Source organism: Haematobia irritans, chromosome 1 (assembly GCF_050003625.1).
Source record: "Haematobia irritans isolate KBUSLIRL chromosome 1, ASM5000362v1, whole genome shotgun sequence".
Taxonomy (NCBI): Eukaryota; Metazoa; Arthropoda; class Insecta; order Diptera; family Muscidae; genus Haematobia; species Haematobia irritans.
The window spans coordinates 99,648,221-99,662,088 of record NC_134397.1 but is presented as its reverse complement, the minus strand read 5'-3'; positions in this window follow the sequence as shown (position 1 = coordinate 99,662,088).

Below are 13,868 nucleotides of genomic sequence, written 5' to 3'. Positions count from 1 at the left end.
TAAAATTTTATCCATTCACACCTTTTTTGTAATGCAAATTGGCTGATTTGTACGGTAATTCTCGTTTTCCAAAAAGAAATTGAGTCACTTGACTGCGCAATTGAGTGGAATGACTGCGCTCTGCAAATAAACAAAACCATGGTGAATTCACTTGAGATGTCTATACCTTCCTTGGTCTATGGTCCGAAGGCATAATCGATACTGCTGCATGTTTATGGGATCGATAACACATTTACCGATTATTTAGTCATCGCCGACAAGTCGTATCGATCCGACACTCTGTAAGATTCTTTACAAACACCGACATTCCGTCCGGAATAACTGATAATCTGTAAAGTGCATTACAATCTATCCCAACCCAATAAACACAAACGTTTGAAAAATACTAAAATTCAATAATTTTTCAAACATTTTTTCAAAGGATTAGGGTAATATTCAAGTTGAGAAATTGTTGAGAAAATCGCGTTCTCAACAAAAAACAGACATTACCCTCAACAGTAAAATTCAACACAATAGCAATAATTTCTCAATTGTAATCCTCAAATTGAAATGCATCGCTACTCAATAATTTCTCAAACAGTTTTCAATGTGATAAAAATAAAAAATTAGCATTGTTGCGAATACTTTCAAACCACAATTTGTATGAAAGTCAATCCTAGTTCTAACTGAAAGTCAATACTAAATTTCTAGAGATTTTGTAAATTTTATTATTTTTTTCGTTAACAAATATAATAATCTTAAAAATAACATTAATAATATATAAAAATAATAATATAATACCAATCAAAATGTAATTATCTTATTAAACGTATTAATAAATAAAACTATGAATACAACTTTAAATATCTTAAACATTTTTACATGTATAATTCCATTTCCTCCATAATGTTGGTGTCAAATAACTATTAATTATGTTGCGTGTCATATATAGCTGGGCGCAGATCGGGCAAAAGTTGACCGTGGAAGCCGTGTGTTCCACGGGATAATTATATTTTTATAAAATTCTTTCGGGTTGTGGTGGGTGTTCGGTCAAACAGGAAATTAAATGGGGACGTGATGGATATTCGGTCGTCAGGGTTATTCAAAAGTGGTGCCAAGTTAAAGAGTTGTATCATTGGCTACAACCCTGTGAAATGGCTGCATTTCTTTATGGGTGAGCAACACTGAGAAAAGGGAAAATGGTTGACCAACAGGGAAATTGTTGGTGTAAAATAATGTATATAAATTAGTAAATATGTATGATTGAGACGCCGAAAATTCGTGGGAAAACCTAGAGCGTCGGTTTCGACCCTATAAAGTAGCCGGACGGCATAGGTGGTCATGCATTAGTGCCGCAACTTTTGTCCAGTGACCGTGTCCCTAAATCACAACCGGTATTGTGTTGATAGTGTGTGCTGCTATTTGTCGTTAACGTTATTGACTTAGCAATACAAAAATAAAACGGCCATACAAAAATCAAAAAAAAAAAAAAAGAAAAAGAGTGAAAGTTGAATACGATATTTGAAACGGAATTCAACGTACAATTTAATTTTATTTGTTCTTCTGGAGCTTGGCGTAGATTACATATGTGAGTGTAAATTAGATGTTGTAGAAAGTAGAATTGCATGCTAATGTATTGTGTTGGTTTTGCTTGTTTTATTTGCATTTAGTACGCCAAAATACAAAAAAGGAACATCTTTGCTGGCCTCCGCGGTGGATTTAAAACTCGGTGGTCAGCTGTAATTTTTGCTGGAGCTGGTAAATATATATTTGAGTGACCACGAAGAATTCGTCCATTTAATTAGATCTGGGAAAGCCAATTTGTGGTGTCCGTCCATCCTGGCAAAGAAAATCTCCTGTTGGCTCCTTTACACTTCAAGTGCAGTATCACCATCATCTAGAATTGGAAGAATTTTCTAATATTAGTATCCGGAATCAAGGTAAAGTGACAGTATATACTTACTTGATACAAGATTGAGCCAATCGCCAAGCCGGCGCCATTAGGGGACTAAGCGGTCACTTTGATTTTGTGGTCATAACCTGAAAAGGAATAAAAATCGTCCATTATTATACTACAAACAAAAGAAGAGTTAGATTAAAGCACCGGAAAGAAAGCCAAATTTATTTGTGCTGTAAAGTAAACATAAAACGATATTCTTCTACTTAAATATTTAAAAGAATTATATTTCTAAAATTAGCGTAAGGTTTATGTTGTGCCGTTTTGTGATAGTGTAAATATCAGTTCATTATTGTTTCTTTTTTTTTTTTGTAAAGGTTTTTAATACCAGCTAATTTTTGCATTTTGTGAGCGGAGGATTTACTTGAGGGCATCTAGACAGGATAATAATTTTTTTGTAGGATCTAGAATTTAGTGATCCTCATATCTAACTAAGAGAGCTCTTTTATTTAGGTGTAGAATTTAGTTTTTTTTTGCCGTACATTTTGGTCATTACAAACGTCTAGGCGTCTGGAAATTTAAGGGTAGATCTGAGCCAATGGCTCACCTATAAGTTAAAATATATAAAACTGGTATTAGTTACTTAATTGTGTCTTTTGTTTCGTTTAGTATTTGTAAATTAAAAATTAAGATCCGAATATTCATTGTTAGAAATAAGTTTTTTTTTGTCAATAAATGTGAATATTGTATCTTGCACTGAAACTTAAAGAATGATGTGTTAATTTTTTTTATAAAAGGAGGAGGTGATCTGAGTGGTATAGGCTTGTGAGGTGAGTGTGTGGAATACGGGGTCCTTGCAAAAGTAAGGTTTCATAGGATAACAAGGACCATGGAAGGGCGGGAAAAGTGTGGGAGCAGGAGATCAAGCTCCCACCGTCAGATAGTGTGTTTTGTGTAGTGATCGTTTTTTTTTGTCAATTTGAATTTTTCATGTTACTATTATTGTTCGTCCCTCTGGGCTAAGGTTGGTGGGTTGGGACCAACTGGGATATAATGGCGTGAGCTACCGGAAGCCACCTTAGTGCCATTATAGAGGGCTCGTAACAGTATGGCGCCCAATGAAATGAGAATCCAAGCGAATGCTTGGATAAATTTTTTGTAACACAGTGCAATAAGATCTACGCACGCTGCAATAGATTATAGGGATAAATAGTTTATAAAGGGAAAATCGCATTTTCAACATTCTTGCTAATATTGCTGCCACAATTTTTATAAATGAATTGGGATTAGTGCAATAGTAGTTATAGGTTTAATTGAAAATTAGGATTTTTCTCTCCAAACACATGAGGTCTGTGCAATAGCTTGTTTCGTTTAATGTATAACAAAGATTGTATTGTAAATGACCTGTCTTTTTTTTTGTTCAATAGTGTAAAGTAATGTCTATAGTCCTAGAGTTTTGGAATGGGGAAGTGCAATAGCTGACGGAATGCCCAAAAGTGGAATGCGTCTGTATTGCCGGAGTACCCGGAGTCAAGAGAACTTTTTTCTAGATGTAAATGAAAATTCGAGAAAAATGCCTTGGCGATGTAAACTCTGGTTAAATGTCTGTTCAAGATTTTTTTTGTTAATGTCCAGTCTTCCGACACACTATTTGCGGTCCCAGATGGGACACTTTTGGAAAGTAAGAATTTGAAAAAAAAATCCACACTCGACACAACACAAGGCCTTGAAAGTTAACACTCAGTGAACCTCCTCTAACTAAATGTGAATCGTTTGAAATCTACATTGTTTATTTAGTTGTGTGACAGCTTTCATTGTCGTGTCGTTCTAGTTAATGTTTCGTCATAAATACTTAGTTTTTTTATGTTTATTTATTTATTTATTTATTTATTTGTTCATTTATATAGTTAATTATTTATTCATTTATTAATCTTTTTATTTAGTTAATTAGTCAAGTAGCCTAATTTTTGGATATTTTATTAGTTTTTTTTTTGTTTTGTAATCTATTGTTTATAATATTTGATACCTACGAACTTTGCTATGCCCACTATTATCGGCTCCTCGGTACGCAGTTCCTCGATTTAACAATCATTTTGTTGAAAAGGGATTTATACCTAATAATTTTATTGTGTTTTCAATGAGTTTCGTCCTTGAGGGTAAGAGACGAAGCAAACGGAAACGCCTATCAGCCTTTGATATAAGTCGATTGTCTGCTCAAAAAGAGCCCAAGTACGGAAAGGACATAAGCGGCGCGAGAATGACCACTCCTAACAGAATTGACCCAGCAATTATAGACATGTCACAAACGATCAATGGGCAACAATTTTCCACGAACAGGTTGAATCAGAACACTAATGATCAAGCAGGCCCAAGTAGAACAGTGGATCAAGTGGATAGTATGATTCAGGGATTGGTGAATGAGAGTATTCAAGATACCCAGATTCAATTAAGAACTTTGGTCCAGGCTAGCGTTAGTAAAGAAATGGAAAAAGTATATTCGGCCATAGGGAAATTAACTGAAACCGTGAACGCGTTGGCAAATAATAGGGATTCTGCTGGGGATCGACCTGAAGTGGGAAATGACATGGTACCCAATCCTCGTCGTCCGTCGACACTGTCATCTGACGCGGCTACAGGGAACGGGGGTAATCAAATCGTACCAAATGTGTACCAAAGGGAAAACAACAGACTTGTCAAAGTGGAAAGATTTGGGTTGAATTTCAACGGAAATCCTAACAGCTTGAGTGTGGACGATTTCATATATCGCCTTGAATATTTTCAGAAACATTATAAGCTACAATGGGAGGAAATAATGGACGAGATGCACATGTTGTTATCAGGATCAGCACTAGAGTGGTTCTGGTTGCAGCAAAGGAATGGGACTGTGACGGATTGGCCGTCATTAAAATACGCCTTGTCGGAGCGGTATAAGACGAGACGGTCTTGTTTTGAGGAAATGAGAGATTTATTGGAGAGGAAGCAGATGCCAGGAGAAAGTATAGATGCTTTCTTCCATGATTTGAATATGATGCGATCTAAACTCGAGCGACCCGTTGCTGAGTTTGAAATGATCGGGTTGGCTAAGAGAAATCTGAGGAAGTCATTGTCAAGCATAGTTTACTCGATGAATGTGTCTTCACTGGAACAGCTCAGAGTGGAATGCTTGGAAGTTGAAAGGACATTTTTTAAGAGGGAACAACCAGCTATACAACCAAATTCACACAGGCCTATGAGAGTTAATGCTATAGCTAATGAGGAAGACCCACATGAGGTGAACGATAGTGAGGATGTGGAGGAGATAGCAGCTATAGGGGGAATTACGACCTGTTGGAATTGTCAGGTGCCAGGTCATATGTTTAGAGATTGTCCGTCGACACAACGTAATCTATTTTGCTTCAAATGTGGCAAACGAAATACTACAACACCGAAGTGTGTGAATTGTAAATCGGGAAACGCCAGGAAGAACGTGGTTACAGCGGGGAACCATCGTTCGGACCAACCCGCGGCACCTCAATTGTAAGTTCGGACCAGGTAGATAACGTAAGTTATCCAACCATAAGACATTACCTTCCACTCGAAGTAAGAAAGGGATGCTATGAGAAGACCAGGAATCGAATAATGGACAACATGACTGATTTAGAAACTGATACCCAAAATCCTATTGAACTGCTAAAGAAACACAACCCAGAAAAGGCTAAAAAGGTGAGCGAGCGAATTGCGAACCTTAGGAGACGCCAGAAGGATAATAGGACATTAAGAAGACAACTTTGTGAGGCAATCGGAAAATTTCAAAACAGGCAAGACGTGAGGCCATATGCAAATGTTTGGATCAGAGATATAGAAGTTCGTGGACTCTTGGATTCGGGTGCTTCAGTAAGTTTGCTAGGCAAGGGTTGTAGAGAATTAGTAGAAAGAATGGGGGTACAAATAATTACATTTTACTCGAATGTGACAACTGCATCAGGGCAACCTCATCGTATATTAGGGAAAATAAACGTTGATGTAAAATATAAAGAAAAGGAAAAGAATATTTGTCTGTATTTATGTCCCGATTTGGAGCAGCAATTGTACTTAGGTGTCGATTTTTGGCGTGCTTTTGAGTTGGCTCCACAAGTATTTGAGACAGAGAAATTAGTATCGATGTTCAGGAGAAGATTCGGGCAAATAGCGAACAAACTGATATGAGAATGCATACATTATCTCCGGAGCAAGAGCGAGAGCTCCAGGAGGTCGTGAAGTTATTTCCGGCATTTGAGGAGAAAGGTTTAGGGTGTACGACTTTGGAGAAACACGAAATAAAGCTGATTGATGGTGCAACACCAGTCAAAGACAAACATTATCCTCTCTCCCCAGCGGTTCAAGAAATCGTGTACACGGAAATCGACAATATGCTTGCTCTTAATGTGATAGAGGAAAGTAATGGGCCGTGGAGCAACAGGACAACAGTAGTTCGGAAGCCAGGCAAAAATAGGTTTTGCCTAGATGCAAGGAAATTAAATGCCTTAACAGTTAAGGATGCGTACCCATTACAGAATATCGATGGGATCCTAAGTAGAATAGACCAAACGTATTTTATAAGTAGCGTCGACTTGAAATATGCCTTCTGGCAAATAGAACTTAGGTTAGGTTAGGTTAGGTTAAAGTGGCAGCCCGATTAAGATTCAGGCTCACTTAGACTATTCAGTCCATTGTGATACCACATTAACTAAAAGTACCTATTACATATGGGCACTTCTAGTTTTAACCGCTGAACCTTCTTGATTATTTTTCTTTGTTGAACCAACCAGATTGTTCCAAAAACAGTAGCAGACTGCTTAAGTTAACGTTTTCCAGATCCGCCAGTAATCTGAAGCTATATGCTCCTAAAAGTTGCTTGCGCTTTACACAAAATGCAGGACACTCACACAAGAGGTGTTTAATTGATTCTTTTTCCTCCGCATCATGACAGCTCATACAATAGTCATTATACTTCGCGCCAATAGTTTTTGCAAAATCGCCTATCAGGCAGCGACCCGTTATAGCAGATATCAGGAGTGATATCTGACGTCTCGAGAACATTAGCATATCTAGTGTGCGGTTTAAGTTGAAATGGGGCCATATTTGCTTGGTGTCGTTACAACCCTTGCAATTCTCCCATCGAACATTTGCCATCATAACAGCCTTCTCACGCAGCATGAGCTTGCAGGTAGCTAGGGGCATACCAACAAATTCTAGTTCCCCTGGAATATGTAAGGTAGTCCCTAGCCTTGCCAACTCATCCGCTTCGCAGTTCCCCGGTATGTTCCTATGGCCAGGCACCCATATTAGGTGAATATTGTACTGCTCAGCCATCTCATTGAGAGATTTGCGGCAGTCGATGGCCGTTTTCGAGTTGAGGAACACAGAGTCCAAGGATTTTATTGCAGGTTGACTGTCTGAGTATATATTAATGCCCACATTTTTTGGAACATTACTTCTCAGCCAATTCGCCACCTCTCTTATTGCTAATATTTCAGCCTGAAAAACACTACAGTGATTAGGTAATCTTTTCGCTATTCGAAGTTCCAGATCATTAGAATATACTCCGAACCCCACTTGTCCATCCAATTTGGAGCCATCAGTGTAGAAATCTATATATTCTTTATTCCCCGGGGTCTGTGTGCACCACGCCTCACTGTTGGGGATTAGAGTCTCAAACTTTTTGTCGAAAAGTGGACTCGCCAAAGTGTAATCCACTACGTTAGGCACATCTGGCATTGTTTTGAGGACAGAACTGTGACCGTAACCTTTTTCCGACCACAGCGATAGTTCGCGCAACCGCACAGCCGTTGTTGCAGCTGACTGTTTGGCCAAAATGTCTAAAGGCAATAGATGCAGCACGACATTAAGGGAATTTGTTCCTGTCTTGCTGAATGCGCCTGAAATACACAAACACGCCATACGCTGAACTTTATCTAAACAAGTCGGTTTCTGAAGTGCCGGCCACCAGACTACAACACCATATAGCATTATAGGTCTAACCACTGCCGTGTATAGCCAATGCACAATTTTTTGGTTTCAGTCCCCACTTTTTTCCTATTGCCTTTTTGCATACATCCTTTATATATCACCGACATTGATACATCCTTTATATATCACCGACAACCAGGGGATAATTTTGTCAGTTACAGCTTGTAACTCCGCCGGAGTAATTCCATCAGGTCCAGGGGATTTGAATGGTCCAAAGCTATTTAGCGCCCATCTTATTCTAGTTTCCGATACAATTTCCTCGACAGGAAACGACCGCTGAGCAACTGTGGCACCGCCAGTACATGGTTCAACCGTCTGATTTCCAGGAAAATGTGTGTCCAATAGTACCTCCAGCGTCTCCTTACTGGACGTTGTCCAATTGCCCTCCGATGTTTTAATGAAACCTGGAGCGGAGTTGGTGGATGCTAGAACCTTCCGTAGTCTGGAAGCCTCGGACGTATTCTCAATACTGCTGCAGTAAGCATTCCAAGAGTTATGCTGAGCCTTTCTCAGTTCTCGCTTGTATCCTCTCAGATTCTTCTTGTAAGCGTCCCAGTCCTCAGGGGCTCTGGTGGACTTTGCCTTGTTAAAGAGCTTCCTGCAGGATTTCCTCATATTACTTAATTCCGTAGACCACCATGGTGGTCGATGTTTCCCCCTTGGCTTTCCTCTAGGGCATGCAGCTTTCAGTGAGATGTTGAAGGCCTTAGTAATCCGCTCCACTGCGTGTTCGATATCTTGCACATTTCTCATATTTGTCTCTGTTATTTCCGGTATCATCATATTGAACGATTCCCTATACCTATTCCAGTCAGCTTTCCTAACATTTGGCGGAAATATGATCTTGGTGATATGAACATCAAACTTGAAACTGATGTAGCGATGATCTGAGAAGCTGTGTTCACTTAAAACCTGCCACTCAGATATCATTTCATTTAGTTCTTGCGAGGCCAAGGTGATGTCCAAAACCTCTTGCCTGTTTTTAGTGACAAAGGTTGGGACATCTCCCTTGTTGCAAACTACCAGATTAGTACGCAAAATAAACTCTATTAGCGACTCTCCCCTTGCATTAGTATCACTACTTCCCCATATACTATGATGTGCATTCGCATCGCATCCCATAATGAGTTTCGCCTTTGTTTTCAGTGACTCCTCCACTAAGGTCTTAACGGCATATGGAGGCATCTCCCTGTCATGTCCCATGTAGACCGAAGATACCCAATATTTGCATTTGGCTATTTCTAAACTTGCAACGACAGTGTCTGTATTGCACATTGAGGGAAGCAGAAACAAATTGAGCTCGTTTTTAGCAATTATACAGGCTCGATTTACATCATTACCAGTATACTGCAATAGTTTGAACCCCGGAGTACTTAATTCACATATTTTGTTTTTGTAAACATATGGTTCTTGAATAAGAACTATATCTATGTCCCCTTTCATCAGGAGAACTTTTAAGGCAGCACATGCAGCCTTACAATGATGAAGATTTATCTGGAGGATCCGTAGGACCATCGAGATTTTCAACAACCGTCACATCAGCCGCTTCGATCGAGTCATCAAGAATGTCCTCTTCAGAGATATCGGTGACTCTCGCAATAACCATAGGTTCGACTTTGGTGAGTTCTGAGGCAATAGAAGCCTCCTCACGCATACGGTATCTATCCATGTCTTCAACTTTGGTATCTCCCTCGACTTCGCAAGAGGATCCGCTTACTTCTGATTCAGACAGAGGCTTGTCCATTTCTGAATCCTTTAGCTGATCGTTTTTATACACCTTCATTTGGATATAATGAAAGCCATAACATACACGGCCCTGGGACTTTGCCAGATGTGGCAAAGACTGAGTGTTCAATATAAACACTGCATGCCGTCTTGGTCCATCCACTTCATCCAAACGGCCAACCTTCCAATCAGCTGTTGGAAGATCTGGATTGCATCGTTTCAGTCTATTTAAAATAGATTCAGGGTCAGAAGGGTTTGCAGGTATCCAGGCATGTGCTCTAGGTCTAGCCGGTATGTCTTTCTTCTCGACTAACTCTAGAGCAGCTCCTTCCCAAACTTCACCAATTAGTATCAGAGCAGCTTTAAAACATTCTATAGACCTCTGGTCCTCAAATGCGACTAGCTTAAATCGTCCTTGATACCAACCAGCCTCTTGGTGTCGAGGATCTGGGCCGGGAAACTTTTCCAGTACCTGTGAGTAGACGACAGATAGAGCATTCTCAATTTCCCCCCATTTTTGCTTTGGAACCATACCGTCCAATGCTCCTTTATTAATGATAGCCATCACAAGGCTATCTTTAGCAACTGAGGCAAACGATCTTTGATCCCTTTTGGAGGATGGCAGCTCATCCGGCGATCGTTCCCTTTTTCCAGTCTCAAGAATTCCTTGAGCCCATTTTAAGGAATCGCTTTGTTTAGCCGACAACGTGCTTGGGTCGACTGATCCTAACTTCTTTAGGATAAACAAAGCATTTCTGCGTTCCTTGAATCTCTTTCGTGAGGGATTACCTCCTTTTGATGTCGTTACCTTAGAAAAAGTTCGACTTGTCAGTGTGTCGCCACCTGTCGACCCGTCTACAGGTCGACTAATTGGGCCTAACTCTTGGTCATTGCCCAGATTTATAACTCCAGTCGATACCCGTCCACTGGGCCCTGAAGTTAGCAACCCAGTGGATGACTTGGAATTTCGCTGCATGGTGGCTTAATATCCCACCACACTTGAAATTCGTAGTAGGTACCTATTACTATGAGTTTATCCGCTATTGAAAAAAACACGTCCGTTCCGTTCGACGGTTGAATAGGAAGTAGAAATAGAACTTGAGGAGGAGGCAAAGCCATATACTGCATTCACAGTTCCAGGTCGACCGCTTTATCAATTTAGAGTTATGCCATTTGGCCTTTGTAATGCGGCCCAGAGACTCTGTAGACTAATGGACAAAGTGATACCTAGCCGTCTTAAGGACAATGTATTTATTTATCTCGATGACTTACTCATCATCGCCGATGATTTTTATACTCATATGAATTTATTAAGAGAAGTAGCTGAGTGTTTACAAAAGGCAAATCTTACGATTGGTTTAAAAAAATCTCTCTTTTGCTTTCGAGAGCTCAAATATTTGGGTTTTATAATTGGAGGAGGAATGCTTAAGACTGATCCGGAGAAAGTTAAAGCAATACAAGATATTCGATTGCCCAAATCACCCCGCGAAGTTCGTAGTTTTCTTGGAACAGCTGGTTGGTATAGAAGATTTATTAAGGATTTCGCTTCTATATCAGCCCCATTGACCGATACATTGAAAAAGGGGCAGAAATTTGTAATCACGCAGAATGCTATCAAATCATTCCAAACCCTGAAACGAGCTTTGACATCGGCTCCAGTCTTGAAACATCCCGATTTCAAAAGAGAATTTTTTATACAATGTGATGCTTCGGATACAGGAATTGGGGCAGTCCTTTTTCAGAAGAACGATAAGGGCGAAGAGAATCCCATCGCATTCTATTCGCAGAAACTTAATTCATGTCAGAAGAATTATTCGGTGACCGAAAAGGAATGTTTAGCTGCAGTATTAGCTATCAAACGTTTTCGACCATACGTGGAATTGATGAGATTTACGGTCATAACTGACCACGCCAGCCTGAAATGGTTAATGTCCTTGAGGGACTTGAGTGGACGTCTTGCTAGATGGTCATTACAGTTACAAGCTTACGATTTCTCAATCGAGCACCGAAAAGGGTCGGAAAACGTAGTAGCGGATACTCTGTCAAGGATGCCTGTAGAGGAAGGAAGAGAAGTGGAAGAATTGGAAGTTGATTTTCTCGATTTTGAAACAACAGCATTCGAAAGTGAGGAATATTGTGACATAAGAGAAACGATTTTGAAAGACCAGAATCGATTACCCGACCTGAAAGTTGAAGGCAACAAGATATTTATTAGGAGAAAATGCGGCGATGAATCAACGGGCGACCCTGAATGGAAATTGTGGATTCCACAAGAAATAACGTATGCAATAATAGAAAAGGCACACGACAACTTAACGGTAGGGCATGGTGGCATTGCCAAAACACTGAACCGCTTGAAATCTTTATACTACTGGCCCAAAATGGCGAGTCAAGTAAAGCAGTACATCAAAAACTGTAGAGTATGTAAGGAAGTCAAGCCTGCGAACCAATGCCTGCGACCTGCTATTGGAGAGGAGGTGGTGACAGAAAGGCCTTTTCAGAAACTATATATAGATTTTTTGGGAAAATACCCAAGATAAAAGAAAGCAAATGCCTATATCTTTATAGTGGTAGATCATTTCACTAAATTCACATTTCTACACGCTATGAGAGAAGCCACAACCCAGAATGTCATTCAGTTCTTGGTGCACGAGATTTTTCATAAATTCGGAGTGCCAGAAACTATACATAGTGACAATGGCAAACAATTTGTGGCAAAAGCCTTTGAAGCATTAATGGAGACATACCGAATAAATCATATTAAAGCAGCTTTTTATGCGCCGCAATCAAACGCCTCGGAAAGGGTTAATCAATCCGTTTTGGCCGCTATACGCACTTACGTTGAGAATGATCACCGTGACTGGGATTTATACCTGACGGAGATAGAATGTGCTCTGAGGACGGCCGTACATTCAGCCATCGGCGTGAACCCATTTTTTGCTCTTTTTGGCTACAACATGTTCACTAGTGGGACTGACTACAAACTTGCTCCATTGATCCATGAGGTGCAATTTACACAAAGCACACGAGAATAGCGCCAGAACGTATAATCAGAGGGCAAGGATAGTGAAATTCGTACCGGGTCAGGAAGTATTTCGGAGAAACCACGTCCTATCTGACTTCAAACGGAATATAAATGCCAAATTTTGCAGAAAATTTTTGAAATGCAGAGTAGTGCAACCAGTTGGCAATAACATGTACGAATTAGAGACACTTCAGGGCAAACCATTAGGTCGGTACCATGCAAAGGATATTAAGGCTTGAAAAACAGGGTAATGATAGAGTGATATGGAATGAGATTTATGTGCAATATGATTAGGTCTTAGGCGTCCAATCGCATAGAGATCGCCTGTCAATATACAAAGTAATTTACCACATTTGAAGCTGGTTTGATATAGGCTACACATGGTTCAGGACATGAAACCGTCATCAGGGCACTCCCTTTTGGAATGAAGCGAATGTTGCTATGAACCGCGACAGGGTGCGTTAGTCCCCTAGGACATGTCTTGATATAAATATTTCAGCGAAGTGTGGCAAAGTTAGCTTAATATATGACAGGACGAAACTCTGTGGACTGAAGCCCTGCTAGAGGTATATCAGGGTGTGGGAGTTCCCCACGTTGGGAGAAGTTCCCGATGAAAAAAAACGATCCGGGATTTCGTTACAAGTATGTTGTCTGGCTATGATGGGATATCTCATGTATTCACGTGAAGGAATAATGTCGAAAATTGAAATCGGAAATTCAAAGACGGGGAAAGTGGAAAAGCGAATTCAACTAGAGGGGATACGGTAATCCCCCACTTCAATAACCGCCGATGCGTCATTCACAAGGGACCTTTGAAATCGAACGCCATTTGCGGGATACAAAAAAAAAATATTTATTTGTCTTCGAAGTCAAAAACTATATTAACAATAATAATAGCATAATAACAATAAACAATAATAATAATACTAATAGATGGTATTAAATGTTGTGATTGAAAAAAAAAAATTTCATGATTTTTTCTTTCTGTGTAAATCTTGTATTTCTAAATATGTGCTCCAAAAAGGGGCCCTAAGTGATTAATGAAGTTTGAATTGAATTGAAAATCTGAATATCACATTCGGTTGTCAGGCTGAAAACCAGCTTGTTTTCAGAGTTAATTTTTTATATTAATTTATTTGGGGATAAGAGATTATTTGCGATCAATTCCTTAATTTATTTTATCCATAATTTGGCAAAAAGTAAGCGGAAAGATAATCGCACCCATATAGATATTTGTACACCTAATTTATTATT